This window comes from Sarcophilus harrisii, chromosome 1 (assembly GCF_902635505.1).
Source record: "Sarcophilus harrisii chromosome 1, mSarHar1.11, whole genome shotgun sequence".
NCBI lineage: Eukaryota > Metazoa > Chordata > Mammalia > Dasyuromorphia > Dasyuridae > Sarcophilus > Sarcophilus harrisii.
In genome coordinates this window covers 30944224-30964442 of record NC_045426.1, presented here as the reverse complement: position 1 = coordinate 30964442, position 20219 = coordinate 30944224, and the positions used below count along the sequence as shown (strand labels likewise).

Genomic DNA, 20219 nt, shown 5'->3' with positions numbered 1-20219 from the left:
AGAGTGAGAACTAAACAATTTGGTTAACATTAAGATAAAGTTTGAAACATTTCATTTTGACTTAATGTAAGGAAAAGCAGTTTTGGACTGTCTGAAAGTGGAATGGGCTGCGTTAGGGGGTTGTGGGCTTCTCATCAGAAGTCTTCAATCAAAATGAGATGTGTTCTTTTTGGGTGTTTTGGAAAGGGAAACCCCTTCTGAATATGGGTTAGACCAGATAAATGGTCTCTAAGGGCTGGACTCTGATAGTCTATGATTCCGAGCAAGTCTGATCATTTTCATGGTCGTCAGAATCTGTGATTTTGTTATTTCTGCAGCAAGTCAATAGACTGTCATCATTGGCTCCTTTATTTTTTCCTTTCCCCCATTTCCCCTCTTTCTTTTGTTTTCCAACTGCATATGTGTGCTCACACACATGCACACACACACACACAAACAACATACGCTACTTTAATCACCACTTAGAGTGACCTACATTGCAAAACTCCCCAAAGAGTCATGCTTTTTCCTTCATAATTCATGGTTGTCAGCAGACTGACTGTCAAACAATTAATCCAGGTCCTGAGAAACTGCAATTTACAACATGGCAGTCCCAGAAATTCTCAGACTTTTGGATAAAAGACTTTAGCTTGAGTCCTAAGCTGTGCTGTCTGTCAACTTAAAAATTGTAATGTATAACCTGGAAAAGGGCTTTCTTTTGGTTTAGGGATGCTAAACATTTTGATTCTCCATGCACTTGCTGTTTTTCACCACATAACACTTAAATTCGAAGGTCATAAATCATTTTGGACTCAAGTTCATTTTTTTGAAATCCTCTAAAACTCATTTTCCCCCTCGAGCTACACATTTTGATGAAGATCAAGCCAAATCATGATGGAAGTTTGAGCAAATCAGCATAAAATCAATACGGTGCGGCTGTTCCAAAATGCCGACAGCCAGCAGCTTACCCCACGATGTATCTCTAGCTGACTTCCTTCTGGAAAACAAAGTGTTTTAAGTCATTAGCCTTATCTGATTAGTCCACATCGCTTTTCCTGGGTGGAGGTCGAGAGACAGGCTTGTCATCAGGCAAGGAAAACATTGCAGCCAGGCAGGTTATTAACAGCAGATTTTTCAGATTTCAGAGGGCTGAGCTCGAGGGACAATGTTGAAAGGTTATTAAAACTTGAAGGAAATGGAGGACAAGGCAGAGCCTTCATTTGATTGGGGTCAAATTCTTGCTTCATTGCTTAGCCCTTTGAATGGGGAAAATGTATCATCTCAGGGACAGATCTGGATGGGGATGACAATGGTTTTGAGTAGTTATATAATAGTAATAAAGGAGGCAGTGTGGGGCAGTGGGAAGAATAAAGGTCTTGGAGGCCAATAATGGGGGTTACAGATCCAATCTCTGATCGTTCCTGGTGAGGTGACTGTGGCCAAACTGTGACTCAGTTTCTTTATCTGCAAAATGGGGGATTTGGACTTGATGGACTTTGAATTCTTTCCAGTTCTGGTGTTAGGATCCAAAGAAATGATGTAATGATAATTTCCAGTTTCTCTACAAGTAAAATGCCTTCTGAAAGGCCTGGGTAGTCCAAGCTAAGCATTGAAAGGTACAATAAAAAGAGGAAGGAAAGAAAATAAATCTTCTTAAGAGTGACACATTGTGCCGAGCAGCTTACAAATATTATCTTATAACAACTCTAGGAAGTAGATATTATTATTATTATGATATTTTATTATTGATTTATTTTTGATATTATTGATATTTTACAGTTGAGAAACTGAGAGATTAACCAACTTGTCAATGGCCATACATCTAGTATGTTCCTGAAACCATATTTGAATTCAGGTCTCCCTGACTGAAAGTCCAATACTCTTTCTGTTCTGCCTCCCAGCTGCCTCCAAAGCTAAGTCGCTTCTATAGATTTTTAAAAATCCGAATTTTTGGCATAATATTCTCACTTTGTGACCTTTCTTTCTCCGTGGAAGAAAAGTCCTATCATCACCATCCTAATTTAGGCCTTGTGGCTTTGTTGCTATTTGGTTGTGTCCCTATTTGGGGTTTTCTAGGCAAAGACTGGAGTGGTTTGCCATTTTCTTGTCCAGCTCATTTTACAGATGAGTTAACTGAGGCAAATAGAGTGAAGTGACTTTCTCCGGGTCACACAGCTAGTAAATGTCTGAGGCAGATTGGAACTCAGGAAGAGAAATCTTCCTGATCCCAGAACTGATATACTATCTGTTGTGTCACCTATTTGCCTTTGTTGCTTTAAGTTTAGACTATTAGAATAATCTCTTACCTGTTCACTAATCCTGGCTCTGTAATTTATTACCTGTGTAAACATGGAAAGTTTTTTTTAACTTCTCTGGGTCTCATTCCTCATCTGTAAAATGAGATTATTAGACTGGGTGGGCTACAGCATCCCTTCCAGCTTGACAGCTATGATTCCGAGTCTCTTCCTCCTCATCCTCCTCACTCCTCTGACTCTTTAGGTGGATCCCAGATAAGGCCCTTAGCTTAATCTTCTTAATCACCGCAATGATTGTGCCACTTCCCTGATCCAAACTTTCATTGGTTTCCATTGTCTACTCAATAAAACTGAAGCTCCAAGTTCTCCCTTGGGCTCCTACATGCTTTGTCTCCTCCCAAGCTCTCCATTTCTTCCAATTACTTTGGACTATTTGACATTTCTCTGTTTCTGGGACTTCAAAATATTCCCTCTACCTGGAATGAGTGTCTTTTCCTTTTTTCTTTATTTTTCTGCCCTCAAATGTATGAACACTGACTGGAGACAGAGGATCTGACTAGGGTTCAAATCCTAGCCTCCTTTTTTCTATCTACATGATCTTAGGAAAGACCATTTATTTCCCTGAATCTCTGTTTCTCCATCTCAAGAGTGAAGCATTTGGACTAGATGTTTCTCAGATCCCTTTCAGTTGTAGAGCTAGGATCTGATGGTCCTGTAGATACATTCTTTAAGACCCAGCTCAGTTGTATGACTTAGCATGATGTATCCCCTTATTACCTAACCAAGAATATTTTTTTTCCCAGAGCACCAATGGTATTTAGTTTGTGCTTCTCATAAAGCACTTAGCCCATGGTGCTTTGTGTTGTAGACATTTACAAATTTTCCAAATTGATTGTAAACTCTGTGAGGGCATATATAGCTTGCCACTAGGTGGCTTTACTCTGTGAATGGTTAACAAGCATTTGTTGAAAGAATGAATAATAACCATGTGATGTTTTTTTTAAAGTGGTAAAACTGCCTAGGAATTTGCCCAGCTTGTGGTATGATATGTAGAATTCTGGACTTGGAGTCTGTAAGGTCTAGATTCAAATCCCACCTCAGATACTAGTTGTGCAACTATGGGCAAATACTACAATCTCTCTAAGTCTTAGTTTTTTCCTCTGGAAAATGAGGAAGTCGGACTCAATTTAACAACAACAACAACTACAACAACAAGAAGAAGTAGTATTTTTAAGGCTCTTTAAAATTTACAAAATGCTTTACATGCAATCTCATTTGAGCTTCAGAACAACCCTTGGATGTAGCTGCTGTTATTTTACTCTTTTTATAAATGATGGCACTGAGACAGATGGGGGTTAATTGACTTGCTCATGGTCACACAGCTAGTAAGTGCCAGAGACCAGATTTGAACTCAGATTGTCTAAGTCCAGTGTTCTAATCACTGCACCACATAGCTGCCTTAAGCTTTAATAGCTTAAAAAACTTAAACTTTGGGGACATCCTATATATAGAACTGATGTTGCAATATTGTCAGTCATGAGTGTATATCAGTTGATTTTGCTTTACTCTTTTTCTTTGTTTCAAGGGAAAACTCTCTGGATGGGGGAGAGGTTTATTTAGAAATGATTGGGATGCACAAACGAAAGGCAGAAATAAAATTTGAAGGAAGAAGTAACAATGTGGGATATATATATATTAAATATACACATATATTTGCATACAGTTAGATAGGTCTATGTATACGTATACATATATGTATATATATATACATATATGTGTGTATATGCATACATGTACATAGCCACTTCTCTCTCTCCTTCCCCATATCCATCTGTTTCTATCTTCATCTAAATTTCTTTTTTCCACAGCTACATATATAGTTATTTCTCCTTTCAAAGAATTACCAGGTATGAAATCCCAATTAATTTTGGGAGAGAATAATTACATTAATCATTATTAATGTCATAACCAGGTGGCACCATAGTGGAGAGAGCAGAGGAATGAGATCAAAAAGATTTGAGTTCAAATCCAGCCTCAGATACTTACTAGCTCTGTGATCCTGGGTCACTCCTATAACTCTGTTTGCCTCAGTGTCCTCATCTGTAAAATGAGCTGGAGGAGGAAACTATTTCAGACTATTTCAGTGTCTCTGCCAAGAGAACCTCAAATAAAGTCACAAAGTCTAAATGACTGAACAATAATAAAAATAACATCGATTACACTGTAGTCAATAGGACACTTGACTTCTTCAGTGGATATATCTTTCTATCAGTTTAACTATTCCTTCCTGGATGCTCCCTTGAATGCCCTTCTGCATTGTATGGGTACCAGATCAGTTCTTAAGGGATGCATTGATTACTCCTGGCTCTCAGTCCCTTCCCAGACCATCTTTTTCTTTTTTTCCAATCATATATTTCCTTGCTGCTATCTCCTGTGCTCCTTTGGGTGCAGCAATAGTTGGTGGAAAAGAGTGCTATAAATTAGAAATAGAGTGTTATAAAGTGGGCTCAGCACCTGCATTCTAATCCAGAGATCCAAGGAAGGTTTCACCTTCTTGATAATTAGCAAAAACCTCTCCCATATAGTTTCTGATAGAATTCTTTGTTAAGCTGATGAGCTGGGACCTATCTACATATTTATATTGATACAACTTAAGTATTTAGTTTTTTTCTTTCTGATTTCACAGCTCTATAGAAGGAAAGTCAGAATTTCCAGAGCGGGAGCAATTTTGTCAATAAGTATTGAAACAGTCATCACCACCAATTTTGACTATAATTAAATTCAACATGGATCTAAAAAGTATCCATAACTTGCAAAGCACTGTGGTGAGTACTGGGGATATCAAGGCTATCCTCTGGCATTTAAGGCTCTTTCTTGCATTTCATGTCTTAGACTTTCTTCCCTTCCTTGTGCTTTCTGATCCAGGTATATTAGCAATCCCAGTTAGCAACATTACCAATAGCTCCTGACCTTGACATTTCATTTCTCATCTCCATGATCTTGCCCTGACTATCCCCTATTCCTGAAATCTCTGTCTCTTTACTTTTATCTTTTGGTTTTCCTTTATACCTCCAAGAGTTAACCCCATAGTTCTCTTCTTCTGTCCCTTCTTGGATTACTTTCTATCTTTTCTACATATATCTCATATGTATCTAGTTCTTTACATATTTTCTATTAGATGTAAGCTTCTTGAGGACAGATAGAGTTTTGAGTTTGTTTTTGACCATTCTTTATATCTTCAACATTTAGTGCAGTGCTTGATACATAACTGAATTGCTAATAATCACTTGTTATTGTTGTCATCATTGGATTAGAGATGCAGGGTTGACTTGATAATCAACTGACTTTGGGGGATGATGGAAAGGAAAGAATCAAAAATAATCCAAGTGATCTCACACGAAAGGGGAAACAGCTTAAGGGGGAAGACAATGAGTTTTCTTCTGGACCAGGGTGGAACTTGAGCTCTCTAGATCAGGAGGAAATCATCAAGGATTAGTATAAGGGAAATTCATGACAGTATCATTAAGGCCTTGTAATTGGTGGTAAAATTTAAGCCAAACTATGAGAATCAAAGAACTCTCTTTTTTTGGGAAAAGATTGCTAAGGGACTTGAGTTGGAAGGTAAGTGCTATAGAATTTTATTTGTGGAAAAGCAGGAATTAAAAATTTTTCTTTTTGCTGGGGCAGTTGGGGTTAAGTGATTTGTCCAGGATCACACAGTTAGGAAGTATTACACGTCTGAGACCAGATTTGAACTCAGATCCTCCTGACTTCAGGGCTGGTGCTCTATCCACTGTACCACCTAGCTGCCCCCGAAAGCAGAAAATTTTTTTTTAACATTTATGCCCAGGGAGATTTATTTTGCTATCACTCCCAAATTAAAGCAAGCAAGGAAGAGACTTTATTTATTTATTTATTTTTGGGAAGCTGGTGGTGTAGGACAGCCCTAATAGTAATAATGATCATGATGAAAATTTGCACATATGCTTTGTGGTTTTCAAAGGGCATATTATACATTTTGTCATTTGATAGGACACAGGGTATGTTTTTTTTTTTCATTTAATAGGATAGTTGTAATTTGTCCAGTGAAGAAATGCATTTCTGCAGGCTATTGGGGGAGTCTTTTTTAAAAGCATCAGTTTTTAAGAGGAGAATAGCAAATATTCTTTTTGCAAAAGGAAAGCCCTCTCACCTAGGCCTTCATTATTTTATATAAAAATGATAAAATATAACACCCGAGAAAGAGTCCAGGATGAAGGTATCTTTAACATAAAGCTTCCAGAAAGTGCAGAGGTCAAGGGGCAAGCCTTTTTTGGTGGGTGCTAAGGCCAGGTAGGGTATGGAGGGCTGAGGCTGATTTCCTAAAGCTTTTTGAATATTGGGTCTGTTTTGGGAGTGTGTGCAGCACCAGGTATCCATCACTAGAGGGAAGCAAACATCACCCAAATCTTAGCATGCATGCCTTATGGCAGATTTAAAAGGCTTCTAAGACTTGCAGAACTGGCCATTTTAGAACCGATATTTTTAAAAAAAGTGTTTATTTCTGAAGAGATTTTAATGAGCCCGAGAACCTTCAGAAATCCTTCAGCGATCCCTCCCCATTATCCTATATTTATTATGTTTATGCTTAGTATATATGGACAAGTTACCTCCCCCCATTTGAATGAAGCTCATTGTGGATAGGGATTGTTTTTTGTCTTTGAGCATCTAGGAGATGAAATGGAGTGGGTCCTATAGAAAATATTTGCTGACTTTTTGATGGAATGATTGATAAAGTCTGAGCAACATCATTGCAAAATCAGAAACTTGGGAGACTAATTTAATAATTCAATATAGTTATTGACTGTCTTGTGTACTCCATTAAGGAAGCAGGGGAGAGACATATTTTTGATCTCACTTTAAACAGGGAGCTGTTGAGGCCATGGCAAATTAGTCCAATAGAATGTGAAGGCTTATGTGCAAGTCAGCTCTAATCTCCCTGAACCTCTGGAAAAAGGAGATCAGACCAGATGACTCTTCTTGTTCGTTCTCTCTCTCTCTCTCTCTCTCTCTCTCTCTCTCTCTCTCTCTCTCTCTCTTCCTTTGACTTTAAGGGAACCTAGGAATAAATTAGACTCACTTGGCTATAAAGAGTTATTTATGCCAATTTTTCACTTTGCAAGTTAGGTTCCTAGAAGATGACTACTACTTCTCCCCTTTGCATTTTAAGGGTAATCCTGATGAGTTATAGTTTCTAAACTGTTTCTCTAAAGCCCCCACTGATGTGCTCCTTATTAGCAATCAGAATCAGTTGAACTCCATTAGCTTCTGAAAAAGGGATTTATTGAATAGTGATATCAATAATCAATATAATTTGACATAATTTGTACTCTCTCTCTCCTTGCACACATGTAGTCACTGGGCTCAAACTTAAAGTAAAATAGCAACAATGCGCATGTAGAAAGAAGGTGGCCCCCTGACTTCCAATTCTTGAAGTCCTTTTCTCTTTCTGTAGAGTTATCATGAAGTTCCTTTTAAGTATATATAGTATATATAGCTTTCTGTCCACCTGGGACCCAAGAGTCAGTGCTTCTGTTCAGTCTTTGCAATGCAGGGTCTCATTCTGTAAAAACAGGCTTTTTTTTTTCCTATAGAGGCATTTTTCCTATATATGTTTTCCTATTTAGGCATTTCACCTATTATCAGTCACTACTACTCTGGAGGCCATTGCTACTCTTCTGGTGGCCAGAGACACTTGTTATAGAAGCCTCAGATTTCCCAAACCAGGTCACCTGGAAACTGCTACTCAGAATATTTATTTACTTCATTTGGGAAAGAATAAACCCACCAGAAACAAAGGTGCCATGTGGTCCTATACAGCCTCTCTCTACCCTCCCTATTCCAAAAGCTTAAAGCTTATGGCAACTCTTTTTACTCAAAACCTCCAAGGAAAGCAATTGAGAGATGGAGTCTGGTGTCCTTTTGTTTAGGTACTCAGTTTCAGCTCAGTACCTCCTTAGTTATTGGTTCTTTCTCTGAAGTTAATTAGAAGGCTTTGCATCATCACACAGTAAAAACCCTCCTGTCACTCATGATTGAAAGTAATCTTTTTAAAGTTTTTTTTTGTGCCTAGATTGGAAAGACACAGAGATCGACTGAACATTCTCTAAGGTCTGGGGCCTTAATTAAGCCATCTTTCCTTTCTCTTTACATATGAAAAGCCCCTTGCCAACTTTAAATGCTATACAATTATTGTGATTATTATCATATTGGGAGAAATAAATATATAAAGAGATAAGTAAATATAACATACACACAAAATAAATATGACTTTTTTTGGAGGGGAGAATGGAGAGAGGGAAGTAACATTAAGAGAAGCAAGAAAGGTCTTTTGCAGAAGGTAACACTGGAGCTGAGTCTGGAATGGATCTAGAAATTCCAAAAGGTAAAGATGAGAGCATTCACAGGGGCCAGCCTGACGAAAGATGAATGTTATTTCTGGGTATCAGTGAGGAGACCAGTTTGGTTGGATGGTGGAGTGTGTGAGGTGGGATCAGGTGTAACCAGTCTGGTCTATGGGTTTCTGGCTCATTGGACATGTCAAGCAAAGATTGGGGTCATTATAGAAGGATTTCTCTTCATGTATGGATTGGACTAACTCAGGGATTTTGAAAAGTTTTTTTTGTGTGTATCATGATACTTTTGACAGTTTGCTGAAACCTAGAGACTCCCCAAGAATAACATCTGTTGCCTATATTCATAAATGAAGCAAATAATATATTTTAGTTAGAAGTTGATGAAACTCAAGATGTAATTTTTTCCCCATATAAGTTCATTCTCCCTTCCTTACATGATTCCAAGGTATATCTCCCTTGGTATGTATGTGTAGATATGTATGTGTGTGTGTGTGTGTGTGTGTGTGTGTGTGTGTGTGAGAGAGAGAGAGAGAGAGAGAGAGAGAGAGAGAGAGAGAGAGAGAGAGATCTATCTGTCTCTCACTAGGTATAGAATCTTTAGATGGCTGTTGAAGATATGGTGATTTTGGGTTATGTTTGACTTAATTTGGGATAGCTTTGTGGCTTAACTAGATAATTGCCTAGACCCTTGCCACATAAACCTGTTTTTCTCTTGTAATGCTGAGATATTAAGGGCCATACTGATCTAGACTTTTTTTTCCAGAAACTTATTAACCTTGTTAAATGGCTTTGTTTTAAAGGAATGTTGTAAAGATTATTTAGAGTAAAACAATAAAATGGGCAACTTGGGATACATTGAAGGGGAAACAAGGACTCTCTTCAATTTGTAGGATCGCTTTGAGACTTTTTTTTATTGTGTTTATATCTTTGACTGTCAAGTGGAAGACTGAGGCATCAAGGGATCAGCCATTATTTAACTTTCTTTAATGCCCTCCTTGCCTTCTGACACACTCCTCTTCATCCTTTTGTTTACTTCTGTCTTGGAGCTGTCTTCTTCTCAGTGCTTGAGGTAGGAAAAAACAATGTTTATTTTAAAAAAGCTTGTAGTTCAGTCTTGGTTGGCGTGTATTCTAGGCATGCATTTTTCTAAGTTTCACTTCTCTTGTTGAGCCTAGAGGGAAATTGAATGCACAGAGTAGGTACTCATTCTAGGAGAGGTGCTAAATTCACCTGCACTAAAGAATGGAAAAAATTGGGAACAAGGTCTGCTTGAATTTGGCAGTGGTAATGGTAGAGGAAATTTAATCATCATAAAGGAAATCATAGGATCATAGAATTAGACCTAGAATATGTGAAAAGGGCCATCAAACTCAATCCTGAAGAAACTGAGACACAGCAAGGTTAATTGATTTGCCCATGGTCAAATATCTATTAAGTGTCTGAAGGAGAATTAGAATCCAGATCTTGATTTCACGTCAGGCACTCTGTCCATTATATCACACTGCTCCTTCAGTATTTCAGTGGCTTAGTGATGAATTATTTTTCTTCCTTAGGTGCAGCTGATGACCCATATATGTCTTATCATCATGTCCTCAGTCAATAAGCAAGCATTTGTCAAGTGTCTACGGTGTGTGGCCGAGACACTTTGTGGGATGCTGGGTATACAAAGACAAAATTGAAAAATCCCTCCCTTGAAGGAGCTCATATTCTATCAATCAATCAACAGATAAATCAATCATAAGACAAAAATGAAAGTCCCAGCCCTGAGAGAACTGATATTCAGATGATGAAACTAAGGTCAATCAACTTGTCCAGAAGGTAGTTAGAGTCTGAAGTAGAATGAAAAGCCAGGTTTTCTTTACTCCAAAGCTATTGCTTTATCCATTTATGATACTGATATGGAACTCATCAGAATAAGAGTGACGTAAATAAAGAAAGGGTTGAGACAAATCTATGAATGACAGAGCCTTTGTTGGCTACTAAGAAAAATGGGGATATACTTATCCATTAAGAGATAAATCAAGGTGGACGATCAAGCCTTTCCTCGAGGCCTATGATGGTAATGAAGTCTTGAGCTATAGTGATAATAGAATGATTAAAAACAGGGATTCATAGTTCTTTGTGTTGGGAGTAAATACCTAATCACGTCAGTGAAAAAGTCTTGAAAAGTGAGGTCCCTATGATATTCTACTAACTATAATCTTGAGATCAGGGACAATGTGTTATTTATTTAACATTTTCAAAGGGTCCATTTAATGCCTTACCACAAGTAGGTGCTCAATTAATATTTTTCCATGAATATGGATGAAGTTTCTCTTAGCCAATAAGGTCCTTGAGAGTGGGAGCTATTTTTGTTTTTCCTTATATCCCCATTGCTTTAAACACATAGCAGGGGCTTACTAGGTGCCTGTTGAATTGATTTGACAGGAAAGACCCTACCTGGTGTTATAGATTTAGAGCTGTCATCTAGTCTAAATGTGAAAAATGGGGCCTTGGAGAGGTCTTTATCACATGCGAGCTTGACCACAAGGAATCTGAAGCTGCTTAGAGGTAGCATCTATTTCACTACTTTCTCGGTAATCCTAGAGCCCAGCATAATGCCTGGAACCCAGCAGTCCCTTAATCAGTGCTGGCTGATTGGAGACAGATGGAGGGATTTGCTGGAAATTATTCAGGAAAGAAATGACAGAGCTTCTCATTTGAGCCCAGGCTCTTGAATTCCAAATCCACTGCTCTTTTCAGTCCCACTTCAGATAATTATTGATGCTATGACTTTTTGAAGCTCCTCCTCACCCCATTTTTATTTCTTTATTTTTTGTTGTTGAGGCAATTGGGATTAATTGACTTGCCCAGGGTCACACAGCTAGGAAGTGTGGAAGTATTAAGTATCTGAGGCCAGATTTGAACTTAGGTACTCTTGACTTCAGGGCTGGTGCTCTATCTACTGTACCAACTAGCTGCCCCCTTTATTTTCTTTTAGTTCAGGGATTTTTAGACTTTTTGTGTATATCATGGACTTCTTATAATGATTTAAAATACATAACATTAAATAAAAGGATCACTAAGGAAATCAATCACATAAAAACACATTTATAAGAATGTTAAAAACAAAAGTTCTCAGGTTAAGAATCTCTGTCCTAGGTGAACATTCCAATTCTATTTCTCTAACAAAATATCAGTCCAGCTTGTGTTTTTGTAGGTGTGCAAAGTATTGACAATTTTTTTCTTAGCTTTTCATTTAATATAGAATCATTAACAAATAGAGCCAGGATTTGGAGGATGTTACTTTTCCTTAGGTTAAAAACAAACTAAAAATTGTATCAGGGTGTGGATGACATTTTTTTAAGGACAAATTTTACATAAAAAATCAATTGTCTTTTTCTTGTAGCCTCAATCCAAATAGACAATGTATAGCTCATTTATTTGGGTTTTAAGGAGACTGATTTAATTTGTAAATGGTCTCTCAAGCTTAGGAAAAGGACTTCAGCTTTTGGGAACGTCGCCCCTCTTTGCAGCATCAGCCACACTGGTCCTTAGATGGGAATGACCATTGTTCTTGAGATTTTTTTCCAACAAAAGCTCCCTTCCATACTCCCTGAGTTCCACTAGAGGGCTGTGCAAGGCAAACAATCTGAGTGTCGGAGCTTATTAGACAGTCACGAAGCTTGTTGTCTAATGATGCAAGTCATAACTGTGCATTTTGCTAATTAGAATTATGAGTCCTTTGTCTTTTCCTGGGTCAGACGTGGTTAGTGCACAATATGTTTTATCCCTTTGTTCCACTCAACTCCTTTTATTTCTCGATGTTTTATTCAGTGTATTATTTACACATTTTACAACTTGGTTTCTAAATTTAAGGGGAACCACAGCATAAAGTTCTGTCTGTAATGTCAGGCAGTAAAAAGTGGGGAAGGTAACTCAGATCCAGAAATAGGATTGCTTTCCGAGAAAGAGTCCTCCAAGCAAAAGATTTTTCAACAGAAGGACTATGGGGGGGGGGGGGAACATCACGCCGATTTGGCGGTAGCTTTGGCCATTAACTCCGAAAGTTTCCAATTGCCAAGCTTGTTTCAACAAATAATTAGATTTGGCACACTCCCACCAGAGTGAATCTGATGTTAATTTGGTATTTTGTGCTGGAAAATGCAGCTCCTGGTGAGATGTGTTTTCTTCCTGCTATGAATGAATGTTCATTTTCACAGTGTAGGATGTGATCACCCAGGAATAGATATTGTTGCTATATTTCAGGAGCAAGAAGCAGGAAAGATTTACGGATTAATTTACAGGGCTTACAGTCCTTTTCAAGCACGATTCTTTATGGGCTAAAAAGGTTTGGCTTTTGAATTCCTAAATTATGTGTGTGTGTGTTTTAAGCTAGTGATGAAACCTCCCTACCTGAGTCTATGCATGGCATTGTATACTACTCAGTTTGAACTCTAGAGTCTTAATATTGATAGCTGGAAGGGATCTTTGAGTTAAAGTCCGACCCTCTCATTTTATAAGGGGGAAACCGAGACTTAGATTCTCAGCAATTTTCCAAAGCTAGTTTATGGAAGAGGCAGAATTGACATCCAGATCCTTTGACATCCAGCCTCATCAGTACTTTTTCTCCTAAGAAGATGGCCATCATCAACTGTGAAACGACTGTTTTAAGTATCTTGTGCTGCCATTACTATTCCTTCCTTCCTAACTACCCAGCTCTGGAGGGACTCCAATAGAGTCTTCATTTGTCATTTGTGTTATAGTCCCCCATCCCATCTTTTAAAAAACTGAAATCTTTTTTTTTTAATTATAGCTTTTTATTGCCAAAACATATGCATGGGTAATTTTTCAACACTGACCCTTGCAAAAACTTCTGTTCCAACTTTTCCCCTCTCTCTCCATCCCCTCCTCTAGATGGCAGGCAGTCCCATACATGTTAAACATGTTAAAGTATATGTTAAATACAATATATGTATATATATTTATACACTTATCTTGTTGCACAAGAAAAAAATTAGATTTAAAAAGAAGGTAAAAATAACTTGGGAAGAAAAACAAAAATGCAAGCAAACAATAGCAGAAAGAGTGCAAATGCTATGTTGTGGTCCACACTCATTTCCCAGTGTTCTTTCGCTGGGTATAGCTGGTTCTGTTCATCACTGATCAATTGGAACTGAAAATCACCGAAATCTTAACTTGGAACATTGGTACGATGACCAAAGTTGCTGAGTAACTTTTCATTTAAATTAAACAATTTGACAAAATATTTAGCTTCTTGAACACAGGGGCAGTCTTACTTTTGTGCTTGTGTCCCTATTGCCTAGCAATACAGTAGCCAGATGGTAATAAATATTTTTAATTAATTAATTTTAACATATAAAGAATCATACTGATCTTTAGTCATTCCTTCTAAGTCATAAGCTCATAGATCAGAGTTTTGAGTTGGAAGGGACTTTAATGTCATTTAGTTCAAACTTTTTATTTTATAGATGAGGAAACTGAGGCACAGGAGCTTATGGAATTTGTCTTTGGGGTCACACAGCTAATAAATTTCTGAGGAAGTATTTGAACTCAGGGCTTCATTGAATCAAAGTCAATTGTCATCGCCACAAGATGTCACTAGGATTCTTTGTTCATTCTGTGGTTAAATTCTGTATTTCATTTTCTTGGTTCTGCTTTTAAAAAAAAGCTTAAAAGGTAAAAATCTTTCCAAGATTGTTGGTCTTAATTGCATTGCACTATTCCATTGCATTAATAGGCACTACGATATATTTCACTGAATTCCAATTGTTAGACATTTAGGTTGTTCTTAGTTTTTGTGCCTCAGTGTTATGTTCCTATGAAAATCTGTGAATAGAGTTTCTCTGTCTGTCTCTCGTGGTCTCTTTTCTCCCTCTCCCACTTTCTATTTTCTATTTGCAATTGGAATTGTTAGGTATAATTTTAATTTTTGATAACTTTTATTATTTCTGTATTGTTCCTCCCCAAAACTTGCAATTCCAACAGCAATGAATCAATACACCTGTTCGTCCACAATATTGTGAAGGTTGAGTTTTGTTGCTTTTTATCATTTTTTGTCAATTTGATGGGTGTGAGGTGCTATAATGGAATTGTTTTCTTTTCCATTCCTTTAATAACTATTGACATTGAATATTTATTCATGTGATTATTAATAATTTGCATTTCCTTTTTTGGAAATTGTTCATTCATGTTCTTTTGACTGTTATAGATGGTAATTTTCAATGACTTTTGCCTACGGCAGTTGCTAAAACTAAAGGGGCTTCACAGAAAAAGTAGATGGTTCAGTCAGTAGTGAAAATGCTTTTTATTTGAATGGTTTGAGAAAGTTCAAAAGAGAAGATCTCATGTGGCTTAATTGGAGATACACAAAGAAATATTGAGGAGGAGGCAGGGCAATGAAGCATGGGAAATAATAGCTTATAGACCCTTCAGATTGGGGCTGTATGTGATGTTTCCACAGAAGAATTGGGAAGCAGAAGGAATATTCCTTACACCAGAAGACTTCTTCTTGGACATGGTGCATGATTACCTGCAAATCTTCCTAGGATGCCCTCTGATCATAAAATCATCAATTTACTAGGGATCTTAGATGCTGAATAGTCCAAACCCCTTATTAACAATTTGTTTCCTCTTTTGAAAATTGCTCATTATCATTGTACACAGCAACAACAAGAGTTTAAGATGATCAGTTCTGATGGATGTGGCTCTTTTCAACAATGAGATGATTCAGACCAGTTCCAATGATTTTGTGATGAAGAGAGCCATCTGCCCCCAGAAAGAGACTATGGGAACTGAGTGTGGTTCACAACATAGCATTTTCACTCTTTTTTGTTGTTGTTTGCTTGCATTTTCTTTTCTTTCTCATTTTTTCCAGTTTGATTTGATTTTTCTTGTGCAGCAAGATAATTGTATAAATATGTATGCATATATTGGATTTAACATATATTTCTACCATGTTTAACATATATTAGACTACTTGTCATCTAGGGAAGGAGGTGAGGGAAGGGACGGAAATTGGAACACAAGCTTTTGCAAGGGTTAATGTTGAAGTATTATCTATGCATATGTTTTGAAAAATAAAAAGGTTTAATTTAAAAAAAAGAAAATTGCTCATTTATAGGTAAGGAAACTGAAGTTCGTGATTTTAAACAACTTTCCCAGAGTCATCTGGGTAGTAAATGCTGGAGGAAAGATAAGACCTCATTTTCTCTGACTCCATTGCCAGTGCTCTTCTTGACTCCTGAGTGTGTTATTTTAGAGTGTAGATAGTTCAAAGGTCAGAGCAATTCTGATGTCTTATAGATTGGGGTGGGGATTGATTGAGATGAGTTTGATTGGTTTCTTATTTCATGGATCACCCACAGGGAGATGCTAATCGGTTCAGAAACCTATTTTTCTAGCCTGGAAATTTTCAAGCAAAAGAATTTCTGTGGATGTGGATGTGAGTGGGTCCAGAAGAAGGGTAGGGGAAAAATTGGCAATTGTGTGTGTGGGGGAACAGTGATATCAAATTCAAATAGAAACCTGGCTCACTAAATGGTACATAAGGATTCCAGGACTACATGTAGACTTAGAAAATCACATGAGCTTTATGTTTCATTGTACTTTTATTTATTTTATTGAAATATTTTCCAAATTTTAAATCTTTGTGTGGCTCATATGGAGTCTTTGGCATCTCCAGGTAAGGCATGGATAAGCCAGTAAGATAGGCTAGAAAAGCCAGAGATTTTTCTGGACTATAACAGCATTGTAATAGTTTCTTATATATTTTAGATGTCAGGATTTCACTTGTCAGATATGCTGTAAATATTTCTCCCAATCTTTTTCTTATAATTATATGTTTTGTATTGCACAGAAATTTATTTTCATGTAGTCAAGCACATCTGTCATGTGCCTAATAATTCCTCCTCTTTCTTGAATAGAAAACATTAATTTCCCCTCTAAAACTGAGATAGTTTATTTCATTTTCTTACATTGTATATAGTTTTTTATGTTTCAGTCTCTCAGATATATTTTACTTCTACAATGCTATCTCAATGTTTTTGTCATAATTATTTATTTATCAAAAAATCAGAGCGGGGATATGTCTTCTTCTCCCTATCTACTTTCAAATTCAAATTAAAATGCTAGTGGGAAGTCAGTTTTTGAGAACTAGGCTTGTAGTGGCTTGTAGGCCTCTTTCAGAATCACTTCAATAGAAGGGAGGATTAATTTCCTGAAAGATGTCCAAAGGATTAGAGGTCATGTAAAGACACATGGGAGAGATTCCATTGGGTGGTGCATTGGACGCTTCACAGAAAAACCTCAGTTGCTCATTTCTTGACTCTTGTTGAAAAGACATTTTATCTAATACTGTGTAGTGGAAGTTCCTTTCCATCTTTAAGAAATTTTTTCTTAATTATAAACTTAATGTCAATAAACATGAACATTTTAACATACAAAGAACAGAAAAAAAGATTGTAATGAAACAGTAAACTATAATGTACAGTTTTAAAACTATGCATTAAATTGAATCTGGCAATAAAACACCCTATGTGTGTGTCCCTTTATCTGAACTTTCTTCTGCTCTTCAGTGTTTCTGTGAAATTTTTGTCTCATTGACATTTTCTTTCTCTCCCCCCCCCCCATCTATATCATTATGCGACCCTATGTTCACTCAAGTCCCAGCAACAAATAAGTCCAGTTAGGCAAAACAAATGCAACATTGCCTTTGTCTGAAGATGATCTTCATGAAGATATCATGATCGGCCCCTGCTGCCTTGATCAGAGTCCTGAAGTCTTTCACAATTATTTTTCTTTATGTTGTTGCAGGTATTTTGTAAATTGCTCTCAGAGTTTTAATCATGTTATTTTTCTATCAGGCTTCCTATGTTTCTTTGAATCTGTCATATTTGTCACATTCCCCCTGTATAATAATATTTTGTTACATTCATCTAACATAATTCGTTCAGTCATTTCCCAATCGTTGGGCTCTCCCTTTGTTTCCAGTTTTCTTTGTTATAAGAACTGACATAAATATTTTAGTGTATGTGGTTCCTTTTCCTATGTCTTTGACCTTTTTGGGATATATGCCTAGTGGTAGTGTTGCAGAGTCAAAAGATTAGTGACTTTGGGGTATAGTTCCAAATTGTTTCCCAGGGTGGTTGGACCAACTCAAAGCATCACTAACAGTACATCAGTAATGTAACTGTCTTCCCACAGTCCCTCCAACCACTAGCTTTTTCCCATTCTTATTATCTCCTCCAATTTGAAGTTTCTTCTGTACCTCGTGATCTGATAGCTGAGCTTTGGGTTTACTTTCCCTGAACCAGGACTCTAAGTCACTTCTTGACCATTTTCAAAGTATGTCAATCCATGTACATCTTTCTAATTCCCTTCCCTTTCTAGATTCTTTGTGTATGTCTTCTTCCATTAGAACATAAGCTCCTTGAGAGCAGGACTTTCTTGCTTGTATTTATGTTTCTATAGCTTAATATATTGCTCAACACATAATAAAGCTTAATAAGTATTTTTATCATTCATTCATTGCCAATTTCCCTCTCTAAAACATTTTAGGAATGGTTATTTGAAGTATACAATCTTTGATAGTTTCATTATTACCCCTTTTTATATTCCCCTATTATTTACTTCTGGACTCCTTCCCCTTGGAATGCAGGTTTTCTTTGGAGCTAATATTCAAAGATTCATTGCCATCCACAAGAGACTGCTAACCCAGATTAAAATGTAATTGGAAAGTATTTGACAAAATAAACAAAAATGCAGCAAACATAGGTGTGTTAATATATGGTTTTTCTAAGTCATTATGCTGCTTTCAGGGATCCATAGGCAAGTTTGGTCAGATCCAGTTTGACCAAATTGGGCTTATCCTGAAACCTAATGGTAATCAATCAAATAAGTCATGGTCCTAGCCCATAAACTTCAAGAAGTTTTGTGAGGTTTCAGTGATCAAAAATTTATATTCCTTTGGGCAGAGCACTCACAGGTAAGGCTATGATATCCTATATGGACAGAAGGGAAGGGAAAGGAAAGAACTGAAAGGAGCTAGGTTGTCTAACTGGCAAGTTCCACTTGGGTCCCCAGTGGGACAACTCCTGTCCTTCTCACAGAGATTGTTGTTTGTCCTTCATTCTTGAAGAAGACCATGACATCGGATACTATTCTGCCAATAAAAGTCAATGAGACATGTAGCACTTAAAATGGACTCGTAAAAGGAGTGATTACTTTTCATTTATATTGAGTTCAAATAAAGACAAACAATGATACAAAATAGTCCAATATATTCATCATTAATTTAATATACTTATTTCAGTAAACTTAGAACTTCTATCACCAAGCTCCTAGCAGAGAATTAAACAACCACAACTACAAAAAATCCTCTTTATTAAGTGCTTACTATAATATATGACAGGCACTGGGGACACAAAGAGAGAAATGCATCAATCTCTGTACTCAGGAAGCTTACATTCTTGGCAGGTGTGGGGATTAAGTGGAAGAAAGTAAGTATTGAAATAATATATAAATACTATCTATATTATTATATAGATTATATATTATACATTATGCTATATATACTAGATATTATTATGTAAATATTAAATATAAAGAAATGTAATATAATAATATATAAATATATAAAAGGAAATATAAAAAATATGTATTTATTTGAGAAGGGGGAGGGGAGAAATAGTAACTGAGAGACCTGAAAAGATTTTAAGAAGTAAGAAGTTCTCTTGAAGGGAGCTAGGAGTTCTGGGAAAAAGGAGACAAAGAAGGTATAGAAATAGGAGATGAAATATTGTATATTATTGTTAATCAGTCATTTCTGTAATGCTTGATTCTTCACGATCCCATTTGGGTTTTTCTTGGCAAATATACTAGAGTGCTTTGCCATTTCCTTCTCCAGCTTACTTTCAGAGGAGGAAACTGAGGCAGATAGGGTAAAATGACTTGCCCAGGAGTCACATAACTAATAAGTCCCTGAAGTCACATTTGAATTCGAGAAGATGTCTTCCTGAATCCAGGACTAGCACTCTATTCACTATACCACCTAGTTGCCCAAAAAATTGTGGATAAGGAACAGTAAATATATCAGGTAAGTTAAAATGTAATGTAGGGGCAGCGTGGGAGGAAAGTCAAGTGAAATTAGTTTAGAAAGATAATTTGGAACTAAGTGGATTGATTAAGAGCTTTAAATGACAAATAAAAGGATTTATAGTTTATCAGAGTTAAAGGAAAGTCATCCAAAGCTTCTTGAACAAGGAGATGATTGACAGTAGCAGGGATCTCTCTTTGAAAATTTTGTGGAAGATAGCTTACAAAGCAAACTGGCAGCTGCTAGGCCAATCAGGAGACTTCCAATAATTCAGGGAAGAGGGAATGAGAGTCAAAGGGGTGAGTGTGATAACTATATGAGTAAAGAGTAGGAGATAAATATAACCATGAAGGAAGTAGAAGTTTGCAGAAATCGCTTGGTTTTAAGAACATCTACAAATATTCATTTAATAGTTGTAAATTCAAAGTGTGAAATCACTAGGTAGAACCTGACTGAGCTGACATATTACTGAATAAAACCAACACATTCTAGCTA

General features: G+C 36.8%; 1 protein-coding gene across 1 annotated transcript in view; it reads left to right on the top strand.

The window, feature by feature from the left end:
* The window catches only part of TAFA4 (TAFA chemokine like family member 4), a 188110-nt gene that overhangs the window by 60089 nt on the left and 107802 nt on the right, over positions 1-20219 (top strand). The gene's annotated exons all lie outside the window — the stretch shown is intronic.